This window comes from Danio rerio, chromosome 4 (assembly GCF_052040795.2).
Source record: "Danio rerio strain M-AB ecotype USA chromosome 4, GRCz13ab, whole genome shotgun sequence".
NCBI lineage: Eukaryota > Metazoa > Chordata > Actinopteri > Cypriniformes > Danionidae > Danio > Danio rerio.
This window is the reverse complement of record NC_141024.2, coordinates 65,063,946-65,078,888: the sequence shown is the minus strand read 5'-3', so window position 1 is coordinate 65,078,888 and position 14,943 is coordinate 65,063,946. Positions and strand designations below refer to the sequence as shown.

The 14,943-nt window shown below is 37.1% G+C and overlaps 1 non-coding gene across 1 annotated transcript; it reads right to left on the bottom strand.

Moving 5' to 3' along the window:
* Nucleotides 1-4,605: 4,605 nt before the first annotated feature.
* Nucleotides 4,606-4,687, bottom strand: trnal-aag (transfer RNA leucine (anticodon AAG)). Its single transcript has one exon. It is a non-coding gene; the product is annotated as a tRNA-Leu (tRNA).
* Between the last annotated feature and the right edge of the window lie 10,256 nt (nucleotides 4,688-14,943).

Sequence of the window (14,943 nt, the reverse complement as noted above, 5' to 3'; positions counted from 1 at the left end):
TTCAGTCTCTCTGCGATGGCACCACAAGACAGTGCTCTCACCCTAACCGGAGGCTCCTGTGGCTATCACGATGGCTTTACAAGCGGAGGGTCTCCTGTTAGAAACTGTGCGGAAACGTTCAGATTTGCTTTTACGCACATTCTCCATTGGCTCTCTGCTCACTGGATGATCAACGATACAAGGGCGTGGATCTGTCAAATGTCATGACTTGACGTTGTACGAGGATTTGACGAAAAAATGCCCTGCAAACCTTAAAAATCAACGCCATCCCAGGACAATTCTTTTGATCCCCTTTCGGTGCACTTGCATTAAAGCCCGCGTGATGCGGCGCTTGGTCAGTGTTACTGTATCATTCGGACATGGTGGCAGAGAGTTAAAGACTTCAGCCTGAGCGCACTGCCGCAGGTTCGGTTTGTCAGAAGTGGGAATCGAACCCACGCCTCCAGGGGAGACTGCGACCTGAACGCCAGCTGCTGAAGGATTGTCCATCAATATTTCACAAATGTTGAAGATGAGAGCCAATCAGAGGGATTCGCTCCAACATTGTAGCCAATCACGGTGCAGCATCTCAACATTTGCAGCCAATCGCTGACTGTAATTCTCAACATTTTCAACATTTGACCAATCAGAGTCGAGGCAATGTTAAAGCCGGGGAAGGAACTTTTCCAAGATTCACCGCTAGGTGTGTAGTCAGACAGGCTAGTCAGATGTCAATCAATTTTTCGAACTGAGCCGAAGGTACACGAAAGAAAAAACGGGGTCCTCTGGAGGCGGGTCAGAGGTCAAAAAAGTTCCTTGACCTTCAGTGATTTTCGACAAACAGCATCATTTGACAGAGCACAGCATCGTTTTGTTTAAAGTATAGGACTTTTTTCCGATTATGATTTCTTAAAAAGGTAAGAAAATCTTCATAATTGCACATATTTATGTTTTAGTGTGTTGTATTTCAAATTTGGATACTTTAATCTAAAACCGTTTAATTTCTAGGAGAAAAAATGTCTGGAAAATCTCATAAAGCCATGTCAGACTGGATTTCACGTCTGAAAAAGTTTGCCAGCACAGGAGTTTGGCCATTAAATGAGGGCAACAGGCCAGCTCCTCGACAAAAAGGTGGCATGAGATTTATCAAAGGGTGTGTATTTCGTTTACATGATATAACGTTTGTTGAAATTTGCTTAACAGAGTAACGTTAACTTGTTAGGCTTCAGTACATTCAGTACAGTATCTGTGTAAAACATGTCATACTTGTTTTTAAATAATAATGTGTTTTAAATTGCATGTATTTTGAGATTTACATCAAATAATTTACTATAGTTTGACCGTTTATGGGAGAGATTTGAAAAGGTGGGGGAATGGATTTTGTGTAGAATACAGCATGTGATTTAAAGGCCTGGAATGTTCCTTTCCAGTTCCCCTTATTCTTTTTCTTATAGAGGTAAAGTTGGTTTTATATTCGGATATTCAGACATTCTCCTTAATAATATCATTTCAGAAAAATATTCTTTGCAAATTCTAAATAGGAAAATCATATTAGCAGACAATGATTAGTGATTATAAAAGTACAGCATTGTTCACAGTGAATTAGATAGTGTTAATGTTGTTTTCAAATCATACTTGCATGCTAATTCCGATCGAATATTCAAAGTAATATGGTAAACAATATAGAGACTTCTAAATGAACGAATGTGCGAATATAAAACCAACTTTACCTCTTATCTTTTTCTTTTTGAAGATACAAACTGTACAACTACATATTAGATAAATATTACACACATTCTAGAAACAGTGGTAAATTAATTTACAGAGCTATTGTGTGCTTTATTAAAGGAGTCATTGAGTTGAATTTCTTGTTTAGTTATAAAAGTTTTTTGTATTGTGTAAAATTATTTATTATAATTTTCATAATTTTTTCAGATTGAGAAATGCCCATTGCAATCTCGTGGGCTGAAATGCACATGTGGTTTTCACATTTAAAAGGTACATTTATGAATCAATATGTGTTTATTATTTACTAAAATGGCTTTCTTTCTTCATGATTATATGTATTTTTGTGATTATTTTTAGCAGAGTACTGCTTCTGCTGCTCCAGCACAAACGGTGCAACAACCTGCCCCTACTGTACCTGCTCAGGAGGTGATGGAGAAGAGACAACTTAGGGCCCAGCCCCTGTACTCCACCAGTGGCATCAAAGATTTCACCGGACCAACCAGGAGAGCAGCACCAGTACGTGTTGGCAGAGAGTACAGCAGGTCAGGCAAGGCAGAGGCAGACATCTGTTATGCGACCCCCACTCAGACCCAAGGCACCAGCACTGACCCAGGTCATCAGGTCATATTTACACCACCAGCACCTGGAGCATCGCTGCAGATGGTACCCAACATTTAAATCCTGGCTACACCAGGGTACCAGGGTGTGATGATGTTTCAGGGTGTACCAATGTTCCAGGCTGTGCCAATAGTCCAGGGAATCCCTATGGCCCAGGGTATCCCGATGATGCAAGGAGTGCTGATGGCTCAGGGTATCCCAATGGTGCAGGGGATGCCACTCAGACAGCCACCACTTCAGCCAACAATGTCCAGTACCAGCTCACAGCCTGCTGCATCACCGTCCATATCTGGAGCCATTCCCAAAAGACCGTACCATAGAACTGTTCAAGCGAACACTTGTAAAAAGTGTGGGCAGTTCAAAACAAATGCCACAGGCCATAGCCAACTCAGGGGCAGGGTGTACTGCCCACAGACTGAAACTTTAACCAAAGAAGAGTGGCTAGAGGAAATGAAAAGGACCAATCCAAAATAATGTGTTTGTTTGTGTATGTATATAGTGTAATAGTTCTTAAGTTCATTCAATTTCACTTGCTGTTAGTTTATAATTTTATTTCACATTTTCTTTAAATAGTGTGTTTATTTTGTTTACATTTTATTTAACTTTTATATTATGTATGTATGTGTGTGTGTGTATAGTGTTTACAGTTTATAACCATAATAATTCAATTTATTCTATTTCACTTGTTGTTTTTTTGCACATTTTACTTTTTAATAATTTATTTTGTTAACATTTTATTTAACTTATTTATATATGTGTGTGTATTTATATAGTTTATAACCATAATAGTTCTACAGTTTATTCTATTGCACTTGTTGTTGGTTTCTATTTTATTTCACATTTTATAAAAATAATTTATTTTGTTAACATTTTATTTAACTGTTTATTATTGATGTGTATGTCTATAGTTTATACAGTTTATAACCATAATAGTTCTTCAATTACCTTGTTTGATTCTGTTTTATTGCACTTTTTATTTAAATAGTTTATTTATTTTGTTGACATTTTATTTAACTTATTTATTATTTATATGTGTGTGTATGTATAAAGTGTATACAGGTTACAACCATAATAGGTAAATTTATTCTATTTCACTTATTGTTGGTTTCTAAATTTATTTAACATTTTATTAACATTGTTTATTTATATTGTTAATACTGTATTATTAATAACTAATTTATTATTTTTATATTTTCTACTCTATATTCATTACTGTTCTGTTGACAATTGTTAGATAAATAATGCATATATAAATAACTGACTACTTGACTTTTAATTCCATATACACTATGCACACTATATATACACACACACACACATATATATATATATATATATATGTATATATGTGTGTGTGTGTGTGTGTGTGTGTACACTATATACTCTATGAGATTTCTATAGATCATTTGTACATCAAAATACAGAACAATAATAACCATAAGCATAACAATGCTACAACAACTACTAAATAGTGACACATTCAAGTTAGTATGCTTTATTTTTCATGAAAGAATGTCAAAAAACACAAGAATAAAGCGCTTAGGCATATTTTATTTACCTTGGAGCATTACACATTTAAACAGTTAGTTTATTGAGTAATAATTAACCAATAACAATAAAGCATCTTTAGCTGGATTCGAACCCCGGTCTTGGTGAGCAACTGCAATAGAAATCAATGTAACTCAAATTGCGTTGTTTTAACACAGAACAGTATCACTATGCGTGACGTAAAGCAGGTGCAGGGAAGGCGTGTCCGGGAAGCTTAGAATTCGCCCTTTCCTTTCTTCGTTTTTTCCCCCTCTTCTTCCCTTTTTCTCTTTCTTTCTTCCCCCCTTTCTTCCCTTCTTCCCCTTCTTTGTTGGACGATTGATCCCCAGCTTTTAACCAGCGCCTTGGACCGCTCGGCCACGCTACTTTGTCAAACTGCTTTTTCTGAGCACTTTTCGCACCAACTTGTTTCAAGTAGAGCAACAGCGCTTGGAAATCAATTCAATTTGGCCATGCATACTAGAGCTCCTCCACAAAGAAAGAGACTGGATCCTAAATCCATCGCCTTAGACCCCTCGGCCACGCTACCCCAGATGGCTCTATGCAGTGGTCCCTTTTCTGCCCAATTTTACAGAAATAGAACAGCAGAGAGGATGCAGAGCTTACTAATTATGCCCTTCAACTTTGGCCAAGGAGTCTACATTTGGATGTGAGCGGAAGCATGCAGTATCACTTTGCAAGTCTGTTTGCTCAAGCAGAGAGGTCATTCTCAAGCATGCTAAAAGGACTGCATGGCAGCGATGGGATTCGAACCCATGCCTCCGAAGAGACTGGAGCCTTAATCCAGCGCCTTAGACCGCTCGGCCACACTACCTTATAAAGCTGCTTTTTCTGAGCACTTTTCGCACCAACTTGTTTCAAGTAGAGCAACAGCACTTGGAAATCAATTAAATTTGGCCATGCATAGTAGAGCTCCTCCACAAAGAAAGAGACTGGAGACTAAATACAGCGCCTTAGACCCCTCGTCCACGCTACCCCAGATGCCTCTATGCAGTGGTCCCTTTACTGCCCAATTTTACGGAAGCAAAACAACAGACAGAACGCAGAGCTTACTAATTATGCCCTTCAACTTTGGCCAAGGAGTCTACATTTGGATGTGAGCGGAAGCATGCAGTATCACTTTGCAAGTCTGTTTGCTCAAGCAGAGAGGTCATTCTCAAGCATGCTAAAAGGACTGCATGGCAGCGGTGGGATTCGAACCCATGCCTCCGAAGAGACTGGAGCCTTAATCCAGCACCTTAGACCGCTCGGCCACAGTACCTTGTCAAGCTGCTTTTTCTGAGCACTTTTCGCACCAACTTGTTTCAAGTAGAGCAACAGCGCTTGGAAATCAATTCAATTTGGCCTTGCATACTAAAGCTCCTCCACAAAGAAAGAGACTGGAGCCTAAATCCTTGCCTTAGACCGCTCGGCCATGCTACCCCAGATGGCTCTATGCAGTGGTCCCTTTTCTGCCCAATTTTACAGAAACAGAACAGCAGAGAGGATGCAGAGCTTACTAATTATGCCCTTCAACTTTGGCCAAGGAGTCTACATTTGGATGTGAGCGGAAGCATGCAGTATCACTTTGCAAGTCTGTTTGCTCAAGCTGAGAGGTCATTCTCAAGCATCCAAAAAGGACTGCCTGGCAGCGATGGGATTCGAACCCATGCCCCCGAAGAGACTGGAGCCTGAACGCCAGCTGCCGAAGGATAGTCCGACAATATTTCACAAATGTTGAAGATGAGAGCCAATCGGAGCGATTCGCTCCAACATTGTAGCCAATCACGTTGCAGCGCTTCAACATTTGCAGCAAATCGCGGACCGGAATTCTAAACATTTTCAACATTTGACCAATCAGAGTCGAGACAATGTTGAAGGGGGGGAGGAACCGTTCCAAGAATCACTGCTAGGTGTGCAGTCAAACAGGTTAGTCAGATGTCAATCAATTTTCCGAACTGAGCCGAAGGTACACGAAGGAATGACGCGGTCCTCTGGAGGCAGGTCAGAGGTCAAAAAAGTTCATTGACCATCAGTGATATTCAACGAACAGCATCATTCGACAGAGCACAGCATCGTTTTGCTTACAGTAAAGAATTTTTTCCGATAGTGATTTCTTAAAAAAGGTAGGAAAAACTACACAATTGCACAAATTAATGTTTTAGTGTGTTGTATTTCAAATTTGGATACTTTAATTCAAAACCGTTTAATTTATCGGAGAAAAATGTCTGGAAAATCTCATAAAGCCATGTCAGACGCTGACTGGATTTCACGTTTGAAAAAGTTTGCCAGCACAGGAGTTTGGCCATCAAATGAGGGCAACAGGCCAGCTCCTCGACAAAAAAAGTGGCATGAGATTAATCAAAGGGTGTGTATTTCGTTTACATGATATAACGTTTGTTGAAATTTGCTTAACAGAGTAACGTTAACTTGTTAGGCTTCAGTACATTCAGTACAGTATCTGTGTAAAACATGTCATACTTGTTTTTAATATTAAAGTGGAGCGAATAACTATGTATTTTGAGCTGTATTTATCATGTAACTATGTATTTATCATGTATTTTGAGATTTACGTCGAATATTTTAGTAAGTTTGACCGTTTATGAGAGAGATCTGAAAAGGTGGGGGAAGGGATTATGAGTACAGTATACAGCATGTGGTTTTAAGGCCTGAAATGTTCCTGTCCAGTTCCTCTTATTCTTCTTTTCGTTTTTGGAGATACAAACTGTACGATTACATATTAGACAAATATTAAACACATTCTAGAAACAGTGGTAAATTAATTTACAGAGCTATTGTGTGCTTTATTAAGGGAGTCATTGAGTAAAAATTCTTATTTAGTTATAAAAGTTTTTTGTATTGTATAAAATTATTTAATATATTTTTCATGATTTTTTCAGATTGAGAAATGCCCATTGCTATCTCGTGGGCAGAGGACTTTGCTTGGAGGTGTGCTGAAATGCACATGTGGTTTTCACACTCAAAAGGTACATTTTTGAGTCAATATGTGTTTATTTTTATTTACTAGAATGCCTTTCCTTTTTCATGATTATATGTATTTTTGTGATTTATTTTCAGCAGAGTACTGCTTCTGCTGCTCCAGCACAAACGGTGCAACAACCTGCCCCTACTGTACCTGCTCAGGAGGTGATGGAGACGAGACAACTTGAGGCCCAGCCCCAGCCCCCGTCTACTCCATCAGTGGCATCAAAGATTTCACCGCAATTGTCAATGGTACATTTTTTTAAAAATCAAAAGAAATGACAATTTCAGTGTTTCAAGTGTTCAAGGTGTTCAAAGTTCAGTTCAAAGTTCAAACATAGGAGAGAAAAGAACAAAAAGCAATAAAAAAGGTGAGGTGTTGCTAGAGCCCTGCTTCTTTTCACACCTCTTGCACAGTGGGGGGTAGCAGACACTTGCTGATTGGTCGGTTTGAGTTTCTGTGATCTGGATTAAATTACATGGTCAGGTCATGGTCAGGGTCACAGTTTTTAAAGCTACATTTTAACCTCTTGTCTTCAGATAATGATACATACACTGTAAAAAAATGCTGTTAAAAAACGGTCAGATTCTATGGTAAAATAATGTTTTTTCACTAAAACAGTAATATTCTGTTAAAAACAGTGCTTTCTGGGTAACATTTTTGTTTTCGAGAAAGTAACCAACTGCAGAAAACTGTGATCTAACAGAGTTCAGATTCAATGTTTTGAAGTCTGTGTTTGAAATCACGATTTGTGTCCTTGTTCACTATTTCATACACTAGTTAACTAATATAGTTCACCTGACAGTTTTAATGAACACTAATGAGTGAATTCAGACACTGATGAACACCTGCTGTTAATAATTACAATTACTGAAGAAAATAAACAAGAAACACAAACAGTGACTTGAGTTACAACATTAAATAAAATCAAATAAAACAGCTTCAGTCTCAGCAGAGGATCATTAAACAACTCCACAAACAACAGCAGACACACACTTATTACTGACTGATTTGACTTCCATACTATTCTCATTGAGATCCAACAGAAATTAAGGTGTTTTTTGTGTCACCGTAATGGAGTGAGGGGCTGGTTTAGTTGGGCTCTTCACCCTTGAACTTATTAATTCAGACTCTCCAATTACTATAATAAAGAGGTAACAAAGTGCTTGTATTATAGCAATAAAGTTGGAAAGTCAAAAAATAGAGAAATCTATTTGTCTGAAATTAGATCTGATAAATGTTTTGTTATAAATCTGGAAGTAGGGCCACATTCAATAGATTTTATGCTTAGTCGCAGGTATAAATTTAATTAATGAGAAGTGGAAACAGAAAATATCTCCGTAATTACTTAACAGTTAAGAAATAACATACAAAAACAGTTCAGTTATGACAAATACACACTCAGACCTCATGAATCTGACCTTGTATCTCAACAATGGTAACATCTCAAATGTTTCATGCTGCAATGCATGCTGGGAGTGGCACGGTACAGATATCCCAGCATGCATTGCGCTATAAATAAATGTTGTATAATGGAAAACAGTTTTCTTTATTTGTGTTTGATTCTGCTGTTGTTTATGTTTAGACTGAGAGTTGAGAGTTGCCTGTTTGTGAGTTAAACTGTTAATTTTGTTAGTTGTCACCATTATTGAGGTTCATACGCTGATTATTGATGTCTCTTTGAGTGCAAATTACACCATAGAGCAGTGTTATTGTCCAAGATATTCTTAAAAACTTCCAGAAATCATTGCCATATATAGACATATAATGTAAAACAATAGATTTAACATTGAATAGGAACAGTACATTTTATTATACTAAATGAGAACAGACTCTGCCATTTAATAGCAACATGAACATCACCAGATCTTATTTAGGTTTTTGGCTGGCTTGCCACAACAAAAAAGCTTTTTGAACAAAGATCTTAACAATTGCAGCAGCCAAGATATATAAATGTTAAAAATGACAGGGCTAAGAGCCCAACTAAAGCAAACTCTGTTCTCCATGATGGTGACGTAAAACTTTAACTTTTTCTCAATAAGAACTTTAGTAAGTTATACAAAAATACATGTATTAAGTAATAAGTGTAGCTGGTGATGATGTTTGCAGAGTTGTTTAATCATCCGCTGATCATTTAAATGATTTAATCATTTGTTGTTCTTCAGGTTATTTCATTATAAAGCTGTGACTAAAGTTTTGTATGTTCTGTTCTTGTTTTTTCCCTTCAGTATTTCTTCATTTGTTCATTGTTAATCCTCAATTATCATTTAATTAGTCAGTTAATTAATGAATTTACTTCAGCTTTGCTCCATGTTTCTTGAACACTCAGTAGTGTGGACACTTCAATAAAAACTGAAGTATATGCTCTGGGGTTTAAAGGGTTAAAGGTGTGAGAGGTAAAAACACAGTGTAAAAATGTATTTTAACAGTAATATACTGTTAATTTACACAACGGAAGTAGACTGTAAAAAAACAGTATATTGCTGGCAACCACAGCTGCCAGTAGATTACTGTTAAATCAAGGAAAAAACAGTATTTTACTGTAAAACCTGAAGCTAATTTCTTCTGTGTGTCACCGTTGTGGAGGAGAGTAGAGCCAGTGTTAGAGTTAAAGATGAACAATGAACTGCTGATGTTATTCTGCATGTTTCTCTATTTAAAGATAGCGGCTGTTTAGTGGCTGATGCAGTCAGAATCTCTCTGGTAGTTCCAGATTTACATGTATGTGTGCTGTTGTGAAATATAAGACATTAGAGTTAAACCGAATTTTTCTAATTAACTAAAATAAGTTATCATTATAAGTATGCTTCTAAGCATATATAGCACATTACTTCATAAACTCATTCAGCAGTTGACCAAGTTGAGGCAGTTGCTTTCAGTGAGCAAAATGAGTTCACTTGAGTATTGTGTAAATCAATGTAGTCCATGTATTTTTACAGCAACATACTGTAAAATAACAGTACATTGCTGGCAACTGCAGCTGCCAGTATATTACTGTTTTTTAACGGGACAATTTTTAACAGTGTAATAAACACTAATAGTAAATACTTTGTTTTGATTTTAAGTGTCAGCTAAAATTTGTACTTTTTCTAAACAACGAGTCTGAGGTATTATCTTGAAAAAGTACTTATTTAAAAAAAAAAAAAAAAAAATATATATATATATATATATATATATATATATATATATATATATATATATATATATATATATATATATATATATATATTTGCTACCACAGGTATGATAATATTTTTTCTTCTGGGAGAAAGTCTTATTTGTTTTATTTCGAAAACATTTTTCAAGGTCAATATTATGAGCCTCTTTAAGCTTTTTTTTTTTTTTTTTTTTTTTTTTGGCATAGTCTACAAAACAAACCATCGTTATACAATAACTTGCCTAATTACCCTAACCTGCCTAGTTAACCTAATTTACCTAGTTAAACCTTCAAATGTCACTTTAAGTGGTATAAAAGTGTCTTGAAGAATATCTAGTCTAATATAATTTACTGTCATCAGGGCAAAGACAAAATAAATCAGTTATTAGAAATGAGTTATTAAAATTTTGATGTTTAAAAATTGTGCTAAACAAATCTTCTCTCCATTAAACAGAAATTGGGGGAAAAAAATAAACAAGCGGGCTAATAAATCAGACTTCAACTGTATATAACACATAGTGTGATTTTGTAATATACAATGTATGTTTTTGTTGAAATGCATGATGTAATAATAGTACAATAATACTGTATATAACATAATGCAATACTTTATTCCTTTGGTATTAAAAAAATATTTGTTTGCATATTGCTCCTTGATCCAGAAAACTATATTTTTAATCAAAGCCTAACGTGTCACATTTATTTGCAATGAACCAGTTTTCTAATGAAAGGTTCAGGAGACCCCGGAGAACTTTTTTTTAACATTAACAGATGTGTGTGTGTTGAGCATTAGTTTAGACAATGTTAGCACCTGTCAGCTTTAATTGTGGGGAAAACTGGATAATTTTGAGCTTTTGTCAGCTAATTTCAGCTTCCGGATTTAAAATGATTTTAGGGGCGGGATCAAAATCGGCGACGTAGCGCAGAACTGCAAGTACAATGATGACGCGTCGGTTTCTCATTATTATTCATAGCGGAGTTTTCTTATCCTATGAGAAGAGCCGGCTGCTTAATTATTCATGAGACCTGCCAGACCTGCCAGTGTCAAGCCCGAGCTGAGAGACACGGAAACCACGGCACAGTATTTAGCCGTTCATGAAGGCTCATATGCGTTTGTTTCCATCATTCATGGGGTTTGTTGCATGCTTTCCCCCGCGATCTTGTCAGGGCCGATCATACAGCAAAGCTGTGTGTGTGCTGCTAGCATTTTTGTCGGGAGAGCAGCACGAGAATTGGAGAATGGCGGACGCTGTCTTTTATCAGGAGTTCGTTCACATTCAGACACATCGCCGTGCTGCTGTGTTTGCCTAAATCCTCCAGATTACCAGCAGGGTTAATGGTTAAAATAGAAGGGTCAGGAGACCTGCTGCACTGAGTCTGCTGGATACGGGGAATGAGAAGTCCTCATTTATAGTGTTTATATGAACACGATTATCTTTATAATGATATAAATTGTGGTTGTCTGTATATGAAATTACGAATAACAAATGTAGCAGGGCATTAAATCACTGTTCATTTCTTTGCATTTTAACTTTGTAAACTATAAACTCATGCGTCTCCTCTTTGTGTCTCATTTTGTGAGCTAAATGACAACAGCAGTTATTCGCTCCCCTTCTCCCATGCTGGCCACGCCCACTCCTGCCTGATGCTCGCGGAGCTCCACGCCCATTAATCATGCATCTTTTGAAAAAATTCTGAAGTAGACTTTAACCGAAAGAGGGGGGTGTCATGGCCCTTTAAATCTATTCTAACTTCTATCTTATTTCTACCTGTAAAAGTAGCAGAGGGTGGTAGTAAAAAACAGCTTGAACTTGAAACACTGTAGAGAAAACAAACTGATTGTACAACAGACATATAGAAATATAGTTTCTAATTGCTTGAAATGTAATGTGATATACACTAATGTTCAAAAAATTATTATTGTTAAAATATAAGAGCTTAATATTAATCATATTGTCACCGACTCGGTCCCGGTCATTCCCCTCGCTGGCCAGCAATACTGATTGCGCATACACCTGATCTGAATCTTGTTAACGACCCACGTACCTCATATAAGCCGCTCTCAAACACTCAGTCAGTGCGAAGTCTTGTTCAGCCCCGGCCAGCATTACTGAGCGTTATATCCAGCCTGATCTCCTGTGTACGACTCCAGCCTGTCTCTTACTTTGCTTCGCCTTCTGCCTGCCCTCGACCCAAGCCTGATACACGGACTCTGATTCTCGCTGCCTGCCTTTGACCCAAGCCTGATACACGGACTCTGATTCATGTCCACTGCTCTCTACTCATGCCTGGTAACTCGCTCTGTGTCTGTTCACCGTCATTCTTGATACCATTACTACTACTGTGGATGTGTGTGTGCACCCAGGTGCACATTGTGTGTTTGAGTGAAGTTGTGATTTAATAAATACTGCATAATGGATCCCTCCGTGTCAGTCTCCCTGTTACACATGTATAACAAGAATTCTATTGTGTTTGATTTGCTCAAATTAAGTCGATTTGAATAAATGATTCTTTATTTTTTTTATTTGCCTACATTATTATTTCACATTATTCCAGTTTTCACTAAATATTTGATCAAATAAATGTAGCCTTGATAAACATAATTAAAACATTAAAAAATACATTGAGCAGATCAAAACCAGAGCACTATTATTATTTTTTTCATTGACATAATAGACTATTTGGCAAACAAAGAGAAACCGGACCAGAGTCCAAGTAAAGCAGCTACTGGTCTCCTCAATGGTGACAGCTTAAACACAAAAAGGTTGGGTTTTTTTAATTGTTGTTGTAAAAAAATTACTAAATTCTTAATATTATCACTATATGTAATTTTGTAGAGTGTGGCAGAAATAAGGCCAAACAGGTTTTTAATAAGTAAAGCTGCTGTTTGTGGAGTTGCTTAATGATGCTCTGCTGAGATTTTGAAAGATTTGATGTGTTTTATTTAGTTTATTTTATGAACTGCTGTGACTGAAGGTAGATGTAGTTTTGTGTTTCTCTTCTCTGTTTGTGCTTGTTAACAGCAGGTGTTCATCATCAGTCCTCCAATCATCACTTAATTAACCCCATCATTGTCTCATTAACTTTAACTTTGCTGCTGAGTAAATTTTGCTCAATTTAGAGAGTCACCAAATATTCTCTGAACTGAGTAAATTTTACTCTGATTTTACTGTGAAAATAGTAATACTTTTACTATTAGTAATTATTTTAAATTTCATTTAATTTAGAGTATGCATAATTGTGTTCTGTGGTGGGAATGGGATTATCCAGCCTGATCTCACGAGAAAACGTAAGTATTTTATGTTTTGCCAGTTAAGTGGCTAATTCGTATGAATTCGTACGAGTTCAGTCGTACGAAATTGTACGATTTTAAAAAGGAGGCGTGGCACCTGACCCCACCCCTAACCCCAACCGTCATTGGGGGATAAGCAAATTGAACTAAATTGTATGAATAAGATCATACTAATTCATACGAATTAGCCTCTAAATGAAAAAGTTACGAATTGCAGTGAGATTGTGTTGGATTATCCTATCTGACAAGCTTTAAGGGATTTATTATTGCATTTTTTAATGTTCTGTACCATAATATGCCTCGGGGACTCAAATGACACCGGATAGTAGGAATGACCCAGTTGGGTTTAGGCACTGGGTAGGATTAGGAATGTAGAATAAGATCACACTTCATAATTGCTAATCAACTGTTAATATGTTACGAAATGGCAGGTAATAAGCCAATATTTAATAGTGTGAATTGTTACTTAAACTAAAGTGTCAAATGAATTGAGAAGGACCCGTAATAGAGACTATTACGTTATAGAGACTGCATTTTCCAGTGTTTTATCACTTATAAAGAGCGGGACATTGAGCTGCTGTCGTGTGTCATTGAAGCTGAGTTTTCATCTGTGTTTTCTGCTAAAAGAAGTGCAGAGAAACGTAAAGAAACATGTAGAGCAGGGGTCACCAATCTCGGTCCTGGAGGGCCGGTGTCCCTGCAGAGTTTAGCTCCAACTTGCCTCAACACACCTGCCTGGATGATTCAAGTATACCTAGTAAGAACTTGATTAGCTTGTTCAGGTGTGTTTGATTAGGGTTGGAGCTAAAATCTGCAGGGCACCGGCCCTCCAGGAACAAGTTTGGTGACCCCTGATGTAGAGGAATGCACAATACTTACAAAACAGGTTTTTTTTAAGGACTGCTTCATTCTTCCACTTAATACTTGTTTCCTAAGCAGTGAACCTGCACACTTATGAAGAAACATCACTGGTGGACACAAACATCACAGTATATATAGAGTATATTCAGTGAAATCAGCTAGAGAAAGTATTTTATTGAGTCCAGCTTAATATGAGCTGCTTTGAATGATATCAGGATCATTAGTGAGGGTTGTTTATCAAACATAATCAGTCCTGTCTGATTCCACATCCTCTGAGCTGTAAATATTGCTGTGTTTACATGATCTCCAGATCTGTGTTTGTCATTATCTCTGCTTCTACAGACACATGATAACCTTTACTGTACTCTGTATTGTTATGATCAAATACAGCAGACCATCTGCTCTGAGACTGAATTTGAACTCATTCAGACTCTACATTCAGCAGCGAGAGGTTTGTGTTCATCAAAACATTGTCTGACAGGTTGAACATTCAGAAGGTCTGACTTTCCTTCAGCATTTGAAGAGTTTCCTAGAGTTTATCTAATATGAAAGTCAGATTCTCATCTGTAATGTGTTTTATTTATTTAATAGAACAGAGAGACGTTCACTGTGATTAAATAAAGTTTGCTGATCAGTTCCACACAGATATTCTCTTCAGTTATAGCCCAGATCCAGCAGTGGTTTATCTGATTGTCAGATTATTGAGTCTGTGAGGACTTCAGTTTGACACCCCTGGCGTAGATCATCCTGTATGTGCTTTAGGAAATCCACCAACGCTCAAAAGTACAATAGAAAAGT